The 17,646-nt window shown below is 48.7% G+C and overlaps 2 pseudogenes; both read left to right on the top strand.

Moving 5' to 3' along the window:
• The first annotated feature begins 12,299 nt into the window (after positions 1-12,299).
• LOC117861867 (putative cyclin-dependent kinase F-2) lies at positions 12,300-13,512 on the top strand (annotated as a pseudogene).
• Positions 13,513-16,760: 3,248 nt separating this feature from the next.
• On the top strand, positions 16,761-16,891 carry LOC117862329 (small nucleolar RNA Z247; annotated as a pseudogene).
• The last annotated feature ends 755 nt before the right edge of the window (positions 16,892-17,646 follow it).

Genomic DNA, 17,646 nt, shown 5'->3' with positions numbered 1-17,646 from the left:
AGGCTTCATCCTCCACAGCTTAAGGGCCGTACTATACTGGGCAAGATGTCAAGGCAAGAAATTGCTGCAGAGATAACCGCTCCCATATCAATGGCCAGTGTACCAATCCTGCCCACCTGAGATCCCATTGATAGCTCCACCGCCAAGAAACAGCCCACAACGCTGAGGACGTCGCGAAACAACTGAGCCAAGTAGTGTCGTGCAGCAAGCTCCTCAAGGACGGTCCACAAGCCTGATCGATTTGAACAGGGGGAAAAATCAGCGAATGTGAACACATCCCTCGCATTGATAGCCTATCCAAGTATCTATCCAGCACAATAATCCGCTTGAACAAGGAATTCCCGAAGGAAGTCGAGTTTAATTTCTGTACTGGCCCCTTACTGCGTAGTACCTGCAGTATGGAATCTGAATCGCGAAGGGCGACGCGCAGGAGCAGCAAGAAGACGACGTTGGCGAGCAGAGCGGCAAAGAGGATGCCTCCGAGGGACGCCAGGACCAACGCGAAGATCATCCGGGGACCCTCCCCGCTGGGGAAGGCCGCGTGGGTCACGGCGGCCGCGGCCGCGCTCGCGCCGCCGACCCACAGACCGGCTACGCAGACGGGAACATGAGCGCCTTCACCGCGGCGAGCTCGGGGCGAGCGAGCGCCGGCCCCGGACCCGGCGGCGGAGGCGAGGCCGCTGTTGCTTCGGCGACGGCGGCGGGCGCCATGGGAGCGGGTGACGAAGACCTAGGCTATGTTGTGGAAGCTTCCGGGCGGGTAGGTGGTGGGAGTGGACTGTGGAGAGTGGAGTGGTGTGGAGGGGAGGGGAAAGCACGGTCGGATAACTGGCTAAATAGTGGGCAAATGGGTGTCGTTAACAGAATTTTGGTAGGCTCACCCAATGATTTACACACTGACAGCGTACACCTAGATTTTTGTTTAATTGTCTCAGTACGAGAATGCAGGCAGTCAAATCTGTCTTGAATTTGATCTTAGACATTCATAGAAGTCCTTAGAATTGATTCGTGAAAGTAACAGCGACGGATTAGTGTCCAAAAAAAAATGCAACACGATGTTATTGCATTCTGGACGAAACCTGCCATTTTATTGTAACGTTTGAGTAGTGAAGCAAATCTTTACTTCCCCATACGCATCAGAATATCGGATACAAGATACTGCCATATGAAATTTCCCTTATGGTGACCAGAGTCTTACCAAAATTCAGATCGGTTTTCAAATAGGACACTTTTCTGCTCCTTAAAAAATCAAAGAGGAGAAAAAACTTCGTAAGTCGTCTGTCATCCGCTCCGTTCACCCGTCCGTTGGCTCCCGCGTCCTCCGCGCAACCCGGTCCGCCCTCTGATGGAACGCTTTTTGAAGCCTAACGCGCGCGCCGTCCGCTGCTCCTGCTCCATCCCCGCGCTTCACGCTCGACCATCCGATGTTCCCCTCACTCGCCTACTCCTCCTCCCTCACCCTGCATCGCCGCTGCCGCCCGCAATCCGCATCACCTCGGCTCGCTCGGCCTGCAACGCCGCCCGCAATCCGCCTGACCTCTGCTCGCTCGACCTGCAACGCCGCCGCCGCCCGCATTCCGCCTGACCTCAGCTCCCTCGGCTTGCTTCGCTGCCGCTGCCACTGTGCAGCCGGGCTCGCCCGCCCTCCTCTTCTCCTCCGTCGCCCTGCGCAGCTGGCGCCGCCCGCCCGCCCTCCTCCTCTCCTCGTTGGGGACATGGCGCCAACGAGCCAGGTTCTAAGCATTTGAGTTCTATGTACTTGCAAGAAATGCTTCAATTCAATCTTAGAATCTGAATGCTTTTGAGAAATCATCTAGATTGCATCTTGATTGTAGTACGAGCTAGAGAAGTCCCCTGCCCCTCACTCAGGCTCGTCGCTCTGTCGCACCTGGCAATGCCGACGCATCACAGGAGTGAAAACGGGAAGCACCGGGTGCGCCTTCGCTGTACCAGGAGTAGTGTGTGTAGCGTTGTGTGTGTGGCGGGTGCCGCTTGTGGGCCCAGCTGGTCAAAAGAGTGAGGGGGAATGGGTTTATTTTGCTGTATCGCGTATGACAAGAGGACATCATCTTCATTCTCAAGTAATAGAACTACGTGAACTCGCGAAGGAAGCTTCCTCAGCGATTTCCCATCCCCCCATTTCCGATCCTCCTTGTCCACTCACGTCGCCCGTGATTGCCGGTGGCCAAGGGCCACGACAGTTGGTATCAGAGACGGGCTATCCTTGGCGTGCGCTCGATGTTTCCACAAGACTCCGTCGATCTAAACCGGACTCAGCACAGGCTTGTTGAGATCTCGGGGTTTGCCGCGCAGAACCGGCGACACCGATTGATTTCCCGTCAGTCCTCGCTACCCCGGTTCGATTTGCGGGTGGTCAACACGGCGCCACCGAAACCATATGTGCAAACTCGCTTCGTCCTCGACGCCATGGACACGGTGGAGCAGAAGGATGCAGCGCGCTAGCAGCAGATGATGGACAACATCGATTTGCTCTTTGCGCGCATGACTGAAATTGGTCGCGTGTAGGAGCAAATGCAAGTCAATCAGGAGCTGGGCGTCAAGGCAATGGAACAAGTATTGAAGGATCAAGCTATTCTGTCCAAGAAGATTGAGGCGACGGGGAAGGCAGTGACACAGCTCACCATGGACCGCGCGGTGGAGGACGACTTCGACGCGTTCTTTGTCAACTCCATGGGGTCCAAACCACCACAACAATTTCGTCCCCCACACCCTCCTCCACAGCCCCCTGGTGAGATGCGCGCTACCCGTTCGATGTTTGGTCTGAACCGTGGTGTAGGTGAAGGGCCACCGGGATACAAGAATGCAGTACCGAAACTGAATTTTCCAGAGTTCCATGGTCGGGATCCCAAGGTCTGGAGGCACAGGTGTGAGGATTTCTTCAAATTCTATAACGTGCCTGAACATCTCTGGATTACTACAGCTACTATGCACATGAAGGATAATGCTGGGAGATGGGTGGAGGTACAAAGGCTAAAAGGGGAGCTTAACACTTGGGAAAAGTTTATGAGTCCAGTGGAAACTAAATTTGGGGCCTATGATTATGTTCATGCCTTGACTGAACTCTTAGAACTCAAGCAAATAGGATCTATGGATGAATATGTCTTTGAGTATGAATCACTACAATTCCTCATTGAGATGCATAATACAGGCTATGATAAGATGTTTTTCATTACTCAGTTCACAAGAGGTCTAAAGCCTGAGTTAGCTGCTGTGGTTCAGTCTCAATTACCTCACACCATGGAAACAACTGTTAGAATTGCAAAAGTTCAAGAACAACTGTTGGACAGAGGGAAGTTCAGACACCAAAAATTTAATTCAACCTCCAGAGGGTACCTGAACACCATTGCCAAGTATGATCAGAAACCACCTCTTGCTATTCCTTCCCAATTGAATAAAGAGAGACAAAAAAGGGATTTCTATAAAGCACACAATGTTTGTTTCTATTGTTCAGAGCCTTTGATCCAACTCATCTTGCTAAGTGCACTAAGAGACCAAAACCACATTTGAATGCTCTATTAGTGAATGATTTGGATGTAACTTTGACAGATGAAGTCTTGCAACAGCTGGATATGCAGGATGCCTTAACTACTGAGTTCTGCCACCTATCCTTGAATGCAATTGCAGGTACTGATGAAGGAGAAGCAATGAAACTTCAAGCATTGATTAAGAATAAGGTCATGTTGATATTGCTAGACAGTGGAAGCTCTCACAATTTTGTGAGTTCTTCTTTTCTACAGAAGTGTGGTATCCAACCTACACCAATGCATCCCAAACAAGTGAAAGTGGTCAATGGGGAGACTCTTATCACAAATACACACGTGCCTGAAATGGAATGGTGGATTCATGGATACACTTTTCACACTGATATGAAAGTGTTGGATCTGGGAGGATTTGATGCAATTTTGGGGTATGATTGGTTGAAACCTCATAGCCCAATGACCTGTCATTGGGAGAACAAGACTCTTTCTATTGAGAATTTGGGCAGGAGAGTTTTCCTCCAAGGGGTGGTGCAGTCTCAACCTTCTCTACAGGAGATATCTTCAGATAAAATTGGTCAAGTGGATGGCTGGGAATGATATTGGAGCCCTTGCAGTGGTAGAGGTAACGATTCCACTTCTCTCAATTCCATACCTGAAACAGTGCAACAACTATTGGATGAATACATTGATGTGTTTGAGGATCCTAAAACTTTACCACCATCTAGATTCCATGACCACCAAATTCCCTTACTACCCAATTCTATACCTGTCAATTCCAAACCATAGAGATATTCTGTGACGACCGACCCCTAATCTTCGAGTTAATCGTAATCAGAGCCCTTGATCATAGTCATCTGTCTTGTTTACCGTGCCTAAGTACTCAGCCTTCGGCCGATCCCGACCCCGGAGACCCGACCCCTCCCCGTTTCGCTCCTCTCCCGACCCCGGCAAGCTCAGCCCACCGTCGGATCCTTCTAAATCTTCCTCAACGTCCGTCCTATCTGACCGGTGGACCGCGAGATTTTTCCCCCCAGATCCTCCGCGACAGGCGCACTCGAGTTGCATGCCCGCTTCAGAGTCTCCCTACCGCGTGGCTCGTCTTCTCCGACGCCCGCCGCGCAGTTTTGTCTCTGGCTCGCGACCAAGTGGGTTCTCGCGCCCCCTTCCCCAATGGCAGCGGAAGCCCCTCTGCAACCTTTCTGCAGGACCTCGCCTCCCGCGCCCATCATCACGCCGCCAGATCCCGGCCCCAGAGCCCGATGTCGCCCGTCTTTTCTGTCACTTCGACCACAGTCGCGCCGCCTGGTCTCCGCTACACGATGATTCCTCCATCGCCAACCCCGACTGCGGCCGCGACAGCTCCTTTCCCCGCCCTGTCAGAAGCCGCCCGACAATCTGTTGCTCCGCGCTCGCCCGCGCGCCTGCGGCTGCCTGTCTTCTCACCTGTGCGCCCTCGATGCTAGCGCCGTTAAACCGGTCGCTTCTATCAAATCTTCAGCACGGTGACGCCCACCTCCGCCAAATCCCAACCACCGATCTACCCGCTCCTACGCCGCCCTGACGGCAGAGCCCAATGACTGCTGGCGTCACCCCCGGAGTCCTGCACCACCGCCCTCTTCGCTCAATCGCCGCCCCGGCAGAGCACTCCATTGCTTCTCCCCGGCCTTCGTGCCGCTCCCCTTCTCTCTCTCCCACGCTGTTTCCTTTCTCAGTTCCAGCAGCTATAAAAGGAATGCACCAGTCACCGGAGTTCCCTCCACCATTGTTGCTTCAGCCATTCTCTCGCTCCCTGCTCAAGCTCCTAGCGCCACACACCAAGTTCCTGAGGAGCTCTGCTCTCAGATTCTCCCTCAGTTTTCTCTAAGTCACCCAGCCTCTTGCTCCTCCGTGCTGCGTAAAAGCTCTCTTGTGATCTGCAAGAAGCACCGCCGCCGCCGTAGCATTCCCAGTCTTAGCCGTTGTTCAAGCTTTAGTCCCTCCACCCGAGTCTGCTTCTTCCCGACCCCAAGCTTTCCTTTCAGGAAGAAGGTGAGTTGCCGACCCCAGTCCGCCTCGCCCGACCCCTCTTATCCGCCCGACCCCGGTTCCGTCCCGCCCGACCCTGTCTGTTCCGCCGACCCTTATCCGCCTCGCCCGAGGGTTCGGCTGTGATCTTTTTCTTCAACCCGAGGGTGTATGTGTAAAACTTAGGAACCCTTCAGCGCTTGCGTCTGAGGACCCCTAGTATATCACATCCTCTAGTTCAAGGATCAGATCATAAAGTTCCTTTCCGATCCTTACCTCTTGATCATCACCCGCTCTCTCGAACCTCCCCACCCTTCTGCTCCTTGTCGCGAGTTTCTGGGCTCAGGCGAGCCAGCGTTGCTGTTGAAATAAACGTATATGCTAACTTTTGCATTGCATTCGTGTAGAGCTGCACCTCGCCGACGGCTTCTACGAGCTGCACCCGGCGCCAGAAGAAGAAGGTGTAGCTGAGCTCCTGCCCGCTGAAGCTGAAGTCACCCCCGAAGTCGAGCAGTTTCCTTCCTCTTTGCTCGAAGGCAAGCCCCGGTTGCATGGAAACCCTGTGTGTTTTACCAGACTTGCGCATGCCTTCGGTAACGTGATTGTGCATCTACGTATAGGAGTTGTTTTGAAACCCTAGATGCATGACTTAGTTATCCTCATGATCTGAACACTAGCTGTTGGACTGAGTAGCTGCATTGCTTAACTAGGAGACGGTAAAAGTCGAGTGATTTCCTGTCACTCGCGAGTTATAGGAGTTGCATGTCTACCCTTTCTGTTATAATCATAAGGACGATGGACGGGGCAGGGTTTTGGTAACTCTTTGGTGGACGGATGGTTGCCCCTTCTGTCTATGAAATCTGCTAAGGCCCGACAGTGGTGGTGTTCGTGATCAAGTGTTTGAAAGTACTAGCCTCATACTTAGTATGGGATGAGGAAGCCTAGTACCGGATTGAACCTAGACGTGAGCGGTCGCCCCATTGTTCTTGGAACGGAGTTTCCCCTGCTGGTTGTCGCACGTGGTGGCAAGCGTGGTCACGGGACGGCAGAGGCCGAGTCTGTGGGACCTTGCACCAAAGGAAATGGGCCCGACACGGGTTAGGGAATTGATGGGGAAGGCCAACACAGGAAGCGACCTCCGGGTGCGCGGATGTCGTGGGGCTAGGTTCACCATGCATGGTTAAAGAACTCGAATCGATTCGTTTGCCTCTCACAGCTTGAGATTGCTTGATCGCTATGTCACCCTGAGTAAAAGAGGAATCTGATGATGACATGTTTGTTGACATATCTATACATCTTGTTTGGGTCTATGAATGCTTAGAATAGGTTGCAAAAACCTAGACCGGCTAATGAACTTAGAACCGGAGCTAAAACTTGAAAATAGGGTTTTACTTAGTGCTTTTTGGCAAACAAACCCCTCAGCCATAAAGCCCTGCATGTCTAGAAGGAGGAGTAGTTTTACTCCCATCGGTTAAGTCTTGTTGAGCTTAGTAGCTCAGCCTTGTTGTGGCTCCTGTTTTTCAGGTGAAGTTGCTGCTCCCGACCCCTCTCTTGCTGGTGCTTGGCCGCCCCAGCTCCCGCCGGGCTGGACGGTCGAGTGGGATCCTTCCTCGGACGGCGAGGAAAGGAATCAGTGATGTCCCGGTTGGCCTCACTTGGGATGTCCGACCCCGATGATTGCTTCCGCTAGTGGTTTTACCTTTTGTTGTTTTCCTTGAACCTTGTAAAAGCTCTGATGTTGGATTTTATGGCCGAACTAAATGGGTAACTTGCCTAACTCAGTGGACTCGTTGTATTCTCTAGAACCACTCACCTTCGTGTGAGGTTGCTAAACTCGATCCTGTTTAAGTGGTTAAATCGGATGAAATCCGACGGCCCTTCGTGTTAACTTGGTCTAGACAGGATTATCGCATGTTAGGCGGCTTAACCCTGTTTAATCAAGCTAATTCGAAGTGGATCCGCCACATATTCACCCCTACATAAAGATGAGATAGAGAAACAGGTCAAAACTTTGCTAGAAGCAGGATTAATTGTACCCAGCACTAGTCCTTTTGCTTCTCCAGTTTTGTTGGTCCAAAAGAAAGATGGTACTTGGCGCTTCCGTGTTGATTATAGGAAGCTGAATTCTATTACAGTTAAAAATAGATATCCTATGACAATTATTGATGAGATCTTGGATGAGTTAGCTGGCACCAAGTATTTTACTAAACTTGTCATGAGATCTGGGTATCATAAAATGAGAATGAACCCTGCTGATGAACCCAAAACAACATTTAAAACTCATCATGGGCACTATCAATTCAGGGTCATGCCTTTTGGGTTGACTAATGCTCCAGCTACATTTCAGTGCATTATGAATGAGCTCTTAGAACCCTTTTTGCGAAAATTTGTATTGGTTTTCTTGGATGACATCCTTATTTATAGTCCTATTCTGGAGTTACATCTCATTCATCTGAGACAAGTGTTGACCAAATTGAGAGAACATAATTTATATATGAAGCTCAGCAAATGCTCTTTTGCTCAAAACTCCCTAGAATACTTGGGGCACATAATTTCTTACCAAGGTGTGGCTACAAATCCTAGCAAGACAACTGCAATGGTGAATTGGCCAGTACCCACAACAGTCACTGAATTAAGGGGATTTCTAGGACTTACTGGTTACTATAGAAAGTTTATTAAACATTATGGCATCATAGCTCGGCCTTTGACTAATTTGTTGAAGAAGAAGCAATTCACCTGGTCTGAATCAACACAACAAGCTTTTACACAGCTCAAGACTGCCATGGTTAATGCAGCTTGTGATAGATATGTAGCTTAGCTCTCAAATGGAAATTTAGGTGCCTTGCCTTTGTTTATATTTCTGCTCATTGGGTCCTAGATTGGGCAAATTCATTGCATACAACTGAACTTACTTGAGTTGACGTGCATAGGATAATTCATATAGATAGTACCAATCTGCTGAGCATAATTTGACCCTGTGCAAAGCTAGGGAGTGCTCATCTCTACTTCTTTATCTTTACCTGAGTGCGGCTTAATATGGGCTTTAGTTGATAAAATCGTGATTTAGGAAACTGTCATTTTTTGTCTGAAGAAAGTATTTGTTATCTCAAAAAAATTATGTTCATTCTTGGCTTCAGACGTTCGGTTTACATTTGATCGAATTCGCTTATTTGACCCAACATGCTTGTCTGATAAAAAAAAGCAGCAACCTGTTCATTGTAATGTTTCTAAAATGGCAAATTCTTTTTAGGTTGATTTCAGCATGGACATAGATTTAATTTTTCTTTACTTTGATGCTCTTGAAGCTTAGTGTTTGAATGTTTTACTCTGCACCTTCTGGCATGTAAATCCTTTCGGTATTCAATTTGAGACCAACTGTGAAGCTGGTGTTTTCTCCATGCTGTGTGGTTGCAATTAGAGGCTCAGAGAAGTTGTACAGGTCAGTATTACTTATCAATGGTACTATAGTAGATATTTGAGCAGTTCAAAATCCAAAATAGTATCTCATGCTAAATCTCCTAGCTGATTATGATGTGGATGCCTTATTTTCTCATAATGCAGGATGTAGCTGTGATGTTAAGAACATTTCTGTTGCTTTTTCTATTTTTTTTGCTGAGAGCCATAACCTATAGACAAGTGAGTCTTGCTATATTTGTCAGCTGTAAAACGTCACTTAAACCTCTATTGGTCCTGATGAATGTCATGGGCTGGGGATTTCTCCATGGAACTCTAAAAGGAGGAGGTTGTCAGTTCTTTGAATAATGTTTTGACTTGTGTCTGTCACAGTAAAGATATACCACCTTATCTCTAGTCAAGCAATGGTACTTTAACAGTGGTTTTCAATAACGGATGATATGATTTGTCTCATGAACAATCAATTGTTTCATGACGTCATTGACATAGGCATGTTAGAACATTATGTTGATAAATACAGTAATTTTTATTGAGATTTTGATCAATTCTTTTTGTTCTCATTGGCTGAGTTGAAGACATGCCTAAGATTTGGTGCGACTACTTAAGACCTAATCATGAGGGGTTTTGCTTGATTTTTTGGATGGTTCTGAGTTCCTTCAAGCTTCCTTCTGTACAAATTATATGTGCATTAGGCATAGTATGTTACATATATGCATAATGAAGAAATTATATTTGTGGCATCATCTCAATTGTGGGTTTTAGTGTTCATGGTTCATTCTTGGTTGATAATGCCATTAAAATTGATGCTCCTAATAGCTTAGAACATTATGTTGCTTCAAGATCAGCTTAGAACATTAGAATGACATTTATCTATGATTTGTTTTGCCCGTGCGTTCCCGTAGCAACGCACAGGCATGATCCTATTGATATAAGAATGTCAAAAGCGAAATCCATTTCAAGGGACACAATGTCTATGTGAGCACTTTTGTTTCTACATGGTAGGAAAAATAAGTAAAACCTCCCATGCTCATTGTCAGAATGCAAATTCCAGCATCACTTTTTGCAAAGCATAGTCTCAAGTTGCAAGCACAAGCCAATGGTGAATTTGGAGAATGCCATCAATGCCCAAGAACAACGTGATAGAGTTAATTACTAAAGAGTATTAGAATTTAAACTAGCACCCGTAGAAAGCAGTGAATCTTTAAGGGGTCTTTCTTGGCAATTTTAATCAGCTGGGGTCAGCCACAAACATCAGCAAAATTCAAGGTCTGGTATTGTAGGCTTGTAGCTCATGTCGATCCTTAATGCCTTCTCTTGTCTTTATCTGTTAATAAAATAGACCAAGTTTTTGGTACATTAGCAGCATAACACAGTACATCTTATTGAAATTAAGCATTCAACATTAAACAAATCGAACAATTCTAAACCAAAACTGTGACTGATGGGCAACCCATATTTAGCAGCACAAATGAATTGTACTTTATGTGATATTAGAGAAAGCATAACCTATCACCTTTTAATGCTCTGCCAGGTTGTTTGAGAGAAATAGGAGCAATTGAGGAAAAATAGTGTGTGCACAATGAAATGATCTGTTGCCGCAACCAAATCTTTTCTCCTAAGGAACTATTAATACCATATATTTCTATGCATTGACATAATCAAACCGAGTCTTTATTTGTGTTACTGGAACTAGGGTTCTCAATTTCATTTTAACCCTTATTATCACCGAAATTCGTGAAATTTCGGCTGAAATTCGGGTTAAAAAGGTGGTCTTTCAATGAATACTACCGAAATTTCGGTGAACAGTGATTTCGGTCGCCACCAAAAATACTGAAATTTCGCGAAATTCACGAAATTTCAGCCGGAATTTTTATCCCTGGAACATGCAAGCTTTTATTTTCAGTCATGGTCTTCTTATTAACTGGATGTTTAATGTAATGCTCATTGCATGTTATTAATGCGATTTACAGTAAACAGACAGGGTATAGATGCAGTTAAGATTTAAGAAGACCATGACTGAAACGGGCTCTCCACGGGACCTCTAGGTTCAACAGATAAATTGTGTATGCCAGAAGATTCTCCAACAAAGGTACACGCAAACAGTTTTTGACCAAATACCATACACCTCTTGCGATCTCACAAGCTGCATGACCTGTCACAAAGATAATGGATTGCTGAACCTAAATGCATGGTTAAGACTTGTTTGTAATAAACAACATTGGACCATTTTCATGATCTCTCAGTTAATCAGGAACTTGATCGAGACGGACCAATTGGCCAAACGTAACATGAAAAATGTCATTGCCATTGTTCTCAACTTCTCATAGCAATCAGCGTTACCAATAGGTTTTAGAATTAGAAATAATGATTTGCTGATTATTATTATTATCATCATCATCATCATCATTATTATTAGAACAATGAGTAGCTGATTACAATACTAGGTAGGAGCACAACAATGATCATAAAAGCAGCATACTTATAATAGAAAAGATTACATAGCATGTAAATACAAGGATATCAAGATCAAAGGGTGGATAACTTACAGAATAATACCACTGCATTGTCGCCCATCAGTTCATCATTGACAGATTAGATGCTAAAACAGGCAACACTGAAAAGCAACATAGTATCATGGTGAGCACTACGCCCGCATGATCAAAGAGCATAGAGCCAATCACCTGTGATCCCTCCGTAGGTAACACCCCCATGATCAGCGGGGAACCAGTGACAAGCAGGAGAAGGAAAGGGAAACACGCAGGCACCGTGAGCACACCAGTGTCCTGCAGCTTCTCCCCTGTAACATGACGTGGACAGTCCGGAGCAAGTGCAGTCACCACCCAGAGGCAGTCAGTTTCAGTGAACATGAGCATATGGATAGGATATGAAATTATGAATGCTTCATTTTAAACTTGAAACATTGAAATGCACTGACATTTATGTAGCGCACTATTAAATTTTCTAAAAGAAAATAATACAACTGAAAACATCTCCCACACAGTGCAAGCGCGATAGTGTGGACAGTTTCAGTTCACACGGACACCTAGGATATGTATCATGTATGGTTCAAGTTCAATTTGAAACTGGACGGATGCAAACACGCTCAGTTCACACGTAACATGAAAAATGTCATTGCCATTGTCCTCAACTTCTCATAGCAATCAGCGTTACCGATCGGCAGCAGGGGCCAGGGGTTCTCCTCCATATAATCCCCCTGAATCTCCCTCCGGTGATCACCAAAAGCTTCTCCAGTTCCCAAGCGCGCATTTGCAAACGCGAACAATTCCGTCCTCGATCGCCATTTCTGCCGCCACCACAGAGCTAGAGCTTGACACCGTCCCAAGCTCCATGGCTGACGGCGAGCGCGCCGGCCCAGCGCAAATGACCGCGGTTGCCACGCGGGTCGCGGCCATCTGCGACATGATCCAGGAGCACCGCCGCGCCGGGACAACGATCAGCGCCAGGCGAGCCGCCGTCATCTCCGCGATGATCGACGACGTCGCCACCACCGCCGCCGAGGGGAGGCCGAGGGCCTTCAGGCGGAAGCGCCGCATGGCCAGCGCCCACGGGTACAAGCAGGAAGGGCGCAGGCTCGTCCAGGGCGAGAGCGGCGTCGTCGTCGTGAGGGCGCGCCACCGCGCGCCGGGCCAGGCCGTCGCCGTGAAGTCCCTTCACCGCAGGAGCGGCCGGAGCCACGCCGGCGACGTCCTGCGTGAGGCCTGCTTCACGGCTGCCGGCGGCAGCCACCCCTCGTTCGCTGCATTCCGCACCGTCGCGCGCAGTCCAGAGCGTCAGGGCCGTCATGGGAGACCGCGGCGGCGACCGGCCGTTCTCGGAGCCGGAGGTGCGCCGCGTCATGCGGCAGCTGCTGGCCGGCGCTGAGGTGATGCACGGGCACGGCATCGTGCACCGGGACATCAAGCCCGAAAACATCCTCGTCGGCGGCGGCGACAGCGGCGCCGCCAGGATCTGCAACTACGGGGCGGTCAAGTCTATGGACGAGAAGGACACGTGGCGATGGCGTACATGGCGCCGGAGGTGCTGGCGAAGAACGCCGACCACGACTCTCGTGGACGCGTGGTCGCTCGGCTGCGTCATGGCGGAGCTCCTCACCGGCAAGCCGCCGTTCGCGGGGAAGGATGAGACCCACCAGCTCTTCAAGATCTTCGACGTGCTCGGCGTGCCGTGCAAGAGGGTGTGGGAGGCCATGAAGCCCCAGGCCTACGACGACGAGGTTCAGGTGTGGCGGGCGCGGCAGCTGCGAGCGCGGCACCGCAACCGGCTGCGCGAGATGTTCAACGAGGAGATGCTGTCAACGGACGGATTCCAGGTGCTCAAAGGGCTCTTGACGTGTGACCCCGAGAAGCGGCTGACGGCGACTGCCGCACTCCGGTGCCCATGGTTCACCAAGGACGTCGACGGTGCTCCTGTCTCGGAGACGGAGCGGATCACGGTTACCAAGATTGCCGGCATGGCCAGCAAGTTCAGCTCACTGGCCATATCTTCCGTTGGATGCGCTCTAGGTTTATTAGGCCTAAGTCATTGGTCCAGTGATTGTCCTGTGAGCTGTGATGGAAGAATAGTGACGTTTTAGTACCAGTTTTTTTTAATGATTTTTTCCAAGTTTTTCTTTATCAATACTAGTACCTTGTAAATAAATATGCCTAATTTGTCAATGGTGTCGTATAAATGTGTGTTCCATTTAAATTAGATGGTTGTTCTGTCACAAAAACTTTAACATACCGATAGTTGCCACTTGAATGTTTTTTGGGCCCCAAATATTCGAATTTGAGCCCTCTCAGATTAGTTGCATCATCCTTAGCGCCACGTGATATCTTCTTACCGCAATCTTATTCCACGAAGCTGCTCCTATTCGTATGTCAAATCCACCCAAAGAGTAGACTCTGGTGGAAACGAAGGCACCAATATATCTATCTCAAGAGTGCTTTTCAACAACGTGAAGCATCATCTCTTTTGTTAAGATAAGATCAAGGAGGTCGCAATGGTCACGTGGGCCATACGTGGAGCAAGAGGAACCTAGCGCCCTATTTAGGCAGTGAGTAATTTTCCTTCTAAATTTTGGCACTCAAAGCATTGCGCCACCACTACTAGAGAAAATGCCATCACCGCCAGCTCCAAAACCACCTTCACTGCCTGTTTAGGACCCGTCATATGAAATTTGGTAGTGGTGGGGGTACCGGCAGTGATGCCGGTTTTGGAACCGGCGGTGAAGCCTTATTATAAAAAAAAAAATCCCTACCATCGCCACTCCGCTCCACTACTGGATCCGGACGCCACTGGAGCTCGGAGTGTCACGGCGAGCTGGATCCGGCCGCCGCCGAGCCTGGAGCGCAACGGCGGCCACACCTCGGCCGCAGCCTCCTTGTGACTCAGAGAGAGAGGTAGCTGTCGCCATGCCGCTAGCTGAGGCTGTGCCTGCCGGCCGCCGAGCCCCGCCGTGCGCCGCTAGCCATGCCTGTGCCCGCGCCCGCCGGCCTCCGAGCATGCCGCACCTGCACCCCTGGCCTCCGAGCATGTCGCGCTCGCTCCTCACCCCGCTGCCGCTCCTCACTACAACTGGCGAGTGAGGGGCACGCGGAGGGGGGAAGGGAGGGGTGGCAGAGATCTGGCCAGGGGAGAGGAGAGGAAGGGAAGGGTTAAGATCTGCCACGGAAGGGAGGAGAGGGAGGAGAGGGAGGGGGATCCGGCCGACCAGGGAAAGGAGGAGAGGGAGCGCTGGAGAAGTGGGGAGAGAGGGGCGGTGCTGGAGAAGAAGTGGGCGGAGAGAGAGGAGGGTGTGCGGGTGGGGGGAGGGGTCGCGGAAGGAGGGGGGGGGGGCGCGGATGCGAGTTGCTGGTAATTTGGATTTCATAAAAATTTCTGGTCCGAGGGAGACATCACCGCCAGTTTGTAATACGAGCCAGCGGTCACCGCCGGCTCGTATTACGAGCCAACGGTGATGTTAAAAATCATCACCGCCGGTCTCATTTTTACCGCCGGATTATGTAAAAAACTGGCGGTGATGAGTTATTACCGCCGGATTGCCGAAAATCGGAGGTGATGGGGCGGCTGGGATGACTCTTCTCTAGTAGTGTTAAAGATTTTGGTTTTCCGTCTATGAAATTTTACATAATTTCATTTATTTGCGAAAACATTGGTATCAATTTCCAAATACGAATTTAGAAAAAGAAAACTCCAAATAATCTGACCCAAAATATTGGGTAAACCTAAGTGCCCAACCCAACCCTTCATGAGTCCTCCCTACATGCATCCAACTTTACAAACACCCCATGTTTTAAAATAGGGAAGATGGAAGTACACCGACTGTGCAAAATGCACAAAATCTTACCAGGTAATAAACCTTTCCTGTAAATTTCTCCTCTACGATGAATAACGGCTTATGTTTTGCGTATCCCTGGGCAAGTGATTCTCTCTTGCAACCTTCAAACATTGCAGAAAATGTACAAGCCATTGGGCTCTAACAAGTTGATGAAGTCTGAGGAAGTCCTTTCATGCCAGCTTTCAATCTGATTTCCTAATGTCCGCCTGTAACGTGGTTTTCCTACATATCATACTTATACTTCCGATTACTCTCACCTCCCAACTCTTCTATTATTTGTTGTGCCTCACCAAGCAACTCCTGCAACTCCGTAGTCTGCTGCGTGAAGTCTACTGTTTTGATGAGTACCCTCAGGCACCTCAAGTAGTCCTGCTTGACAACCTTTGTCACAAACCTCCGCGTATCAGGCTGCAAGGTCAGAAAATGTCCTATTAGAGCGATTATCTCATTATATGATACTCGCGCTGGCAGAAGGAAGGGAGGTGCCCTTCCTCACGCTTCTTTTGAGCAACGGGTAGAGAACTAGAGATGACAATTGAGGATCATGGCAATTGAAAACTGGCTGGTTATGAAAAACCATTTGTAACCGCTAGGATTTGGGGCCTGGTCAGATCAATACCGTGGTAAGACAAGAATTTGAAAATAGGGTCCTTGTCACTGAACCGTGGACTGTGTGATGATGAGACCAAATGATCCCATTCTCTTGTATTTGTTAGATATCAATGTAACAGTTGTAACCAGGTTAGATTGGAGCCGATTCATCTAGATCTTCTGTTGTATATAAGTTGTAGAGTTGTTGTAACAAACTAACTGAATATCTCCTAGATGAATCAGCCCCAACAACCACCTGAGATTGCAAACTTGTAAACCACGCAGGGGGTGTTTCCCTGCCTATAAAAACAAAGGTACGTAGCCTCTACGGAGGTGAGAACGCTTCCCTAATTTCCCTGGTTGCTTACATGGTAATCAAAGCCACCTCCCACAAATACATCTAGCCATCATCCACCAAAAATCCATACACAATGGCGAGCTCCTCATTCGCTGCTGCTACGCCACTGCTAGGCCAAACTATCACCGAGAAGCTCTCCAAGACGAACTTTCCATTATGGAAAGCACAAATCATGCCCATGCTGCGAGGAGCACAGCTGCAGGGCTATCTTGACGGCACCAACGTCGCCCCCCTTGCTAAGATCGACGGCAAGGTTTGAGAAAAGGCGACAAAGATGCTCACCTGGAGTACATCACTCGGTGCACTCTCTGGAGCAGCAAGTGCTAGGTTCCTGATGACATCTTTGTCACGGGACGTCGTGGCACAGGTCGCCACGCTAGAGACCCCTCATGTGGTATACACTGCATTGGAGAAGATGTATGCATCTGCCTCACGCGCACGGGCGGTCAACACCAGGATTGCCCTTGCCACGACTCAGAAAGGTAACATGTCAATTACTATGTATGTTGGCAAGATGAGATTGCTTGCAGATGACATGGCTGCTGCTGGAAAGCCCATTGGAGACGAAGAATTGGTCTCCTACATCCTGGCCAGCCTTGACATCGAATACAACCCCTTGGTATTGGCCATTGTTGCACGAGTCGAGCCAATCACCGTGGGGGAGCTATTCTCTCAGCTTTGATTTATAGGATGGATCTGCTGCATGGTGGATCATAGGGATCTGCCAACTCTACCAAGCGAGGCCGTGGTGGTGGAAACTACCATGGATGTGGAGGAGGCTGTGGCCGCAACACATCATCAGGTGCGTTAGGAGGACGCGGAACTGGAGTCGCGGAAGCTCCAACACTGACAAACCCTAGTGCCAGGTCTATGACAAATATGGGTATACTGCTATTGAATGCTGGTACAGGTTCGATGAGGATTATGTGCCAAATCAGAAGAGCGCATTTGCAGCTACACATGGCTATGGCATGGACACAAACTGGTACATTGATACTGGAGCAACAGATCACATCACAGGAGAGCTGGAGAAGCTTATTGTGAGAGACAAGTACAAGGGGAAGGATCAGATCCACACCGCAAGCGATGTAGGTATGAATATTAGTCACATTGGTCATGCTATTATTAAAACCCCTAGTCGTAATTTGCATCTTAATCATGTTCTTCATGTTCCTGCTGCTGACAAAAACTTAGTGTCTTAGTTTCTGTTCATCGCCTTGCATCTGATAACCATGCTTTCCTCGAGTTTCACCCAAATTACTTTATTGTTAAGGATCAAGCAACGAAGAGGATTCTACTAGAAGGCAGATGTAGAAACGGCCTCTACCCCATACCATCGGCCACCTCAAGGAGAGAAGCTTTTGGTGCCTTGAAGCCCTCTCCGGAAAGGTGTCATAGTCGCCTAGGCCATCCATCATTTCAGATTGAGTCATTAGCAG

This window comes from Setaria viridis, chromosome 6, assembly GCF_005286985.2.
Source record: "Setaria viridis chromosome 6, Setaria_viridis_v4.0, whole genome shotgun sequence".
In the NCBI taxonomy this organism is placed as follows: Eukaryota; Viridiplantae; Streptophyta; class Magnoliopsida; order Poales; family Poaceae; genus Setaria; species Setaria viridis.
Note: the sequence above shows the minus strand (reverse complement) of the source record. Positions and strands in the feature narration are given on the sequence as shown.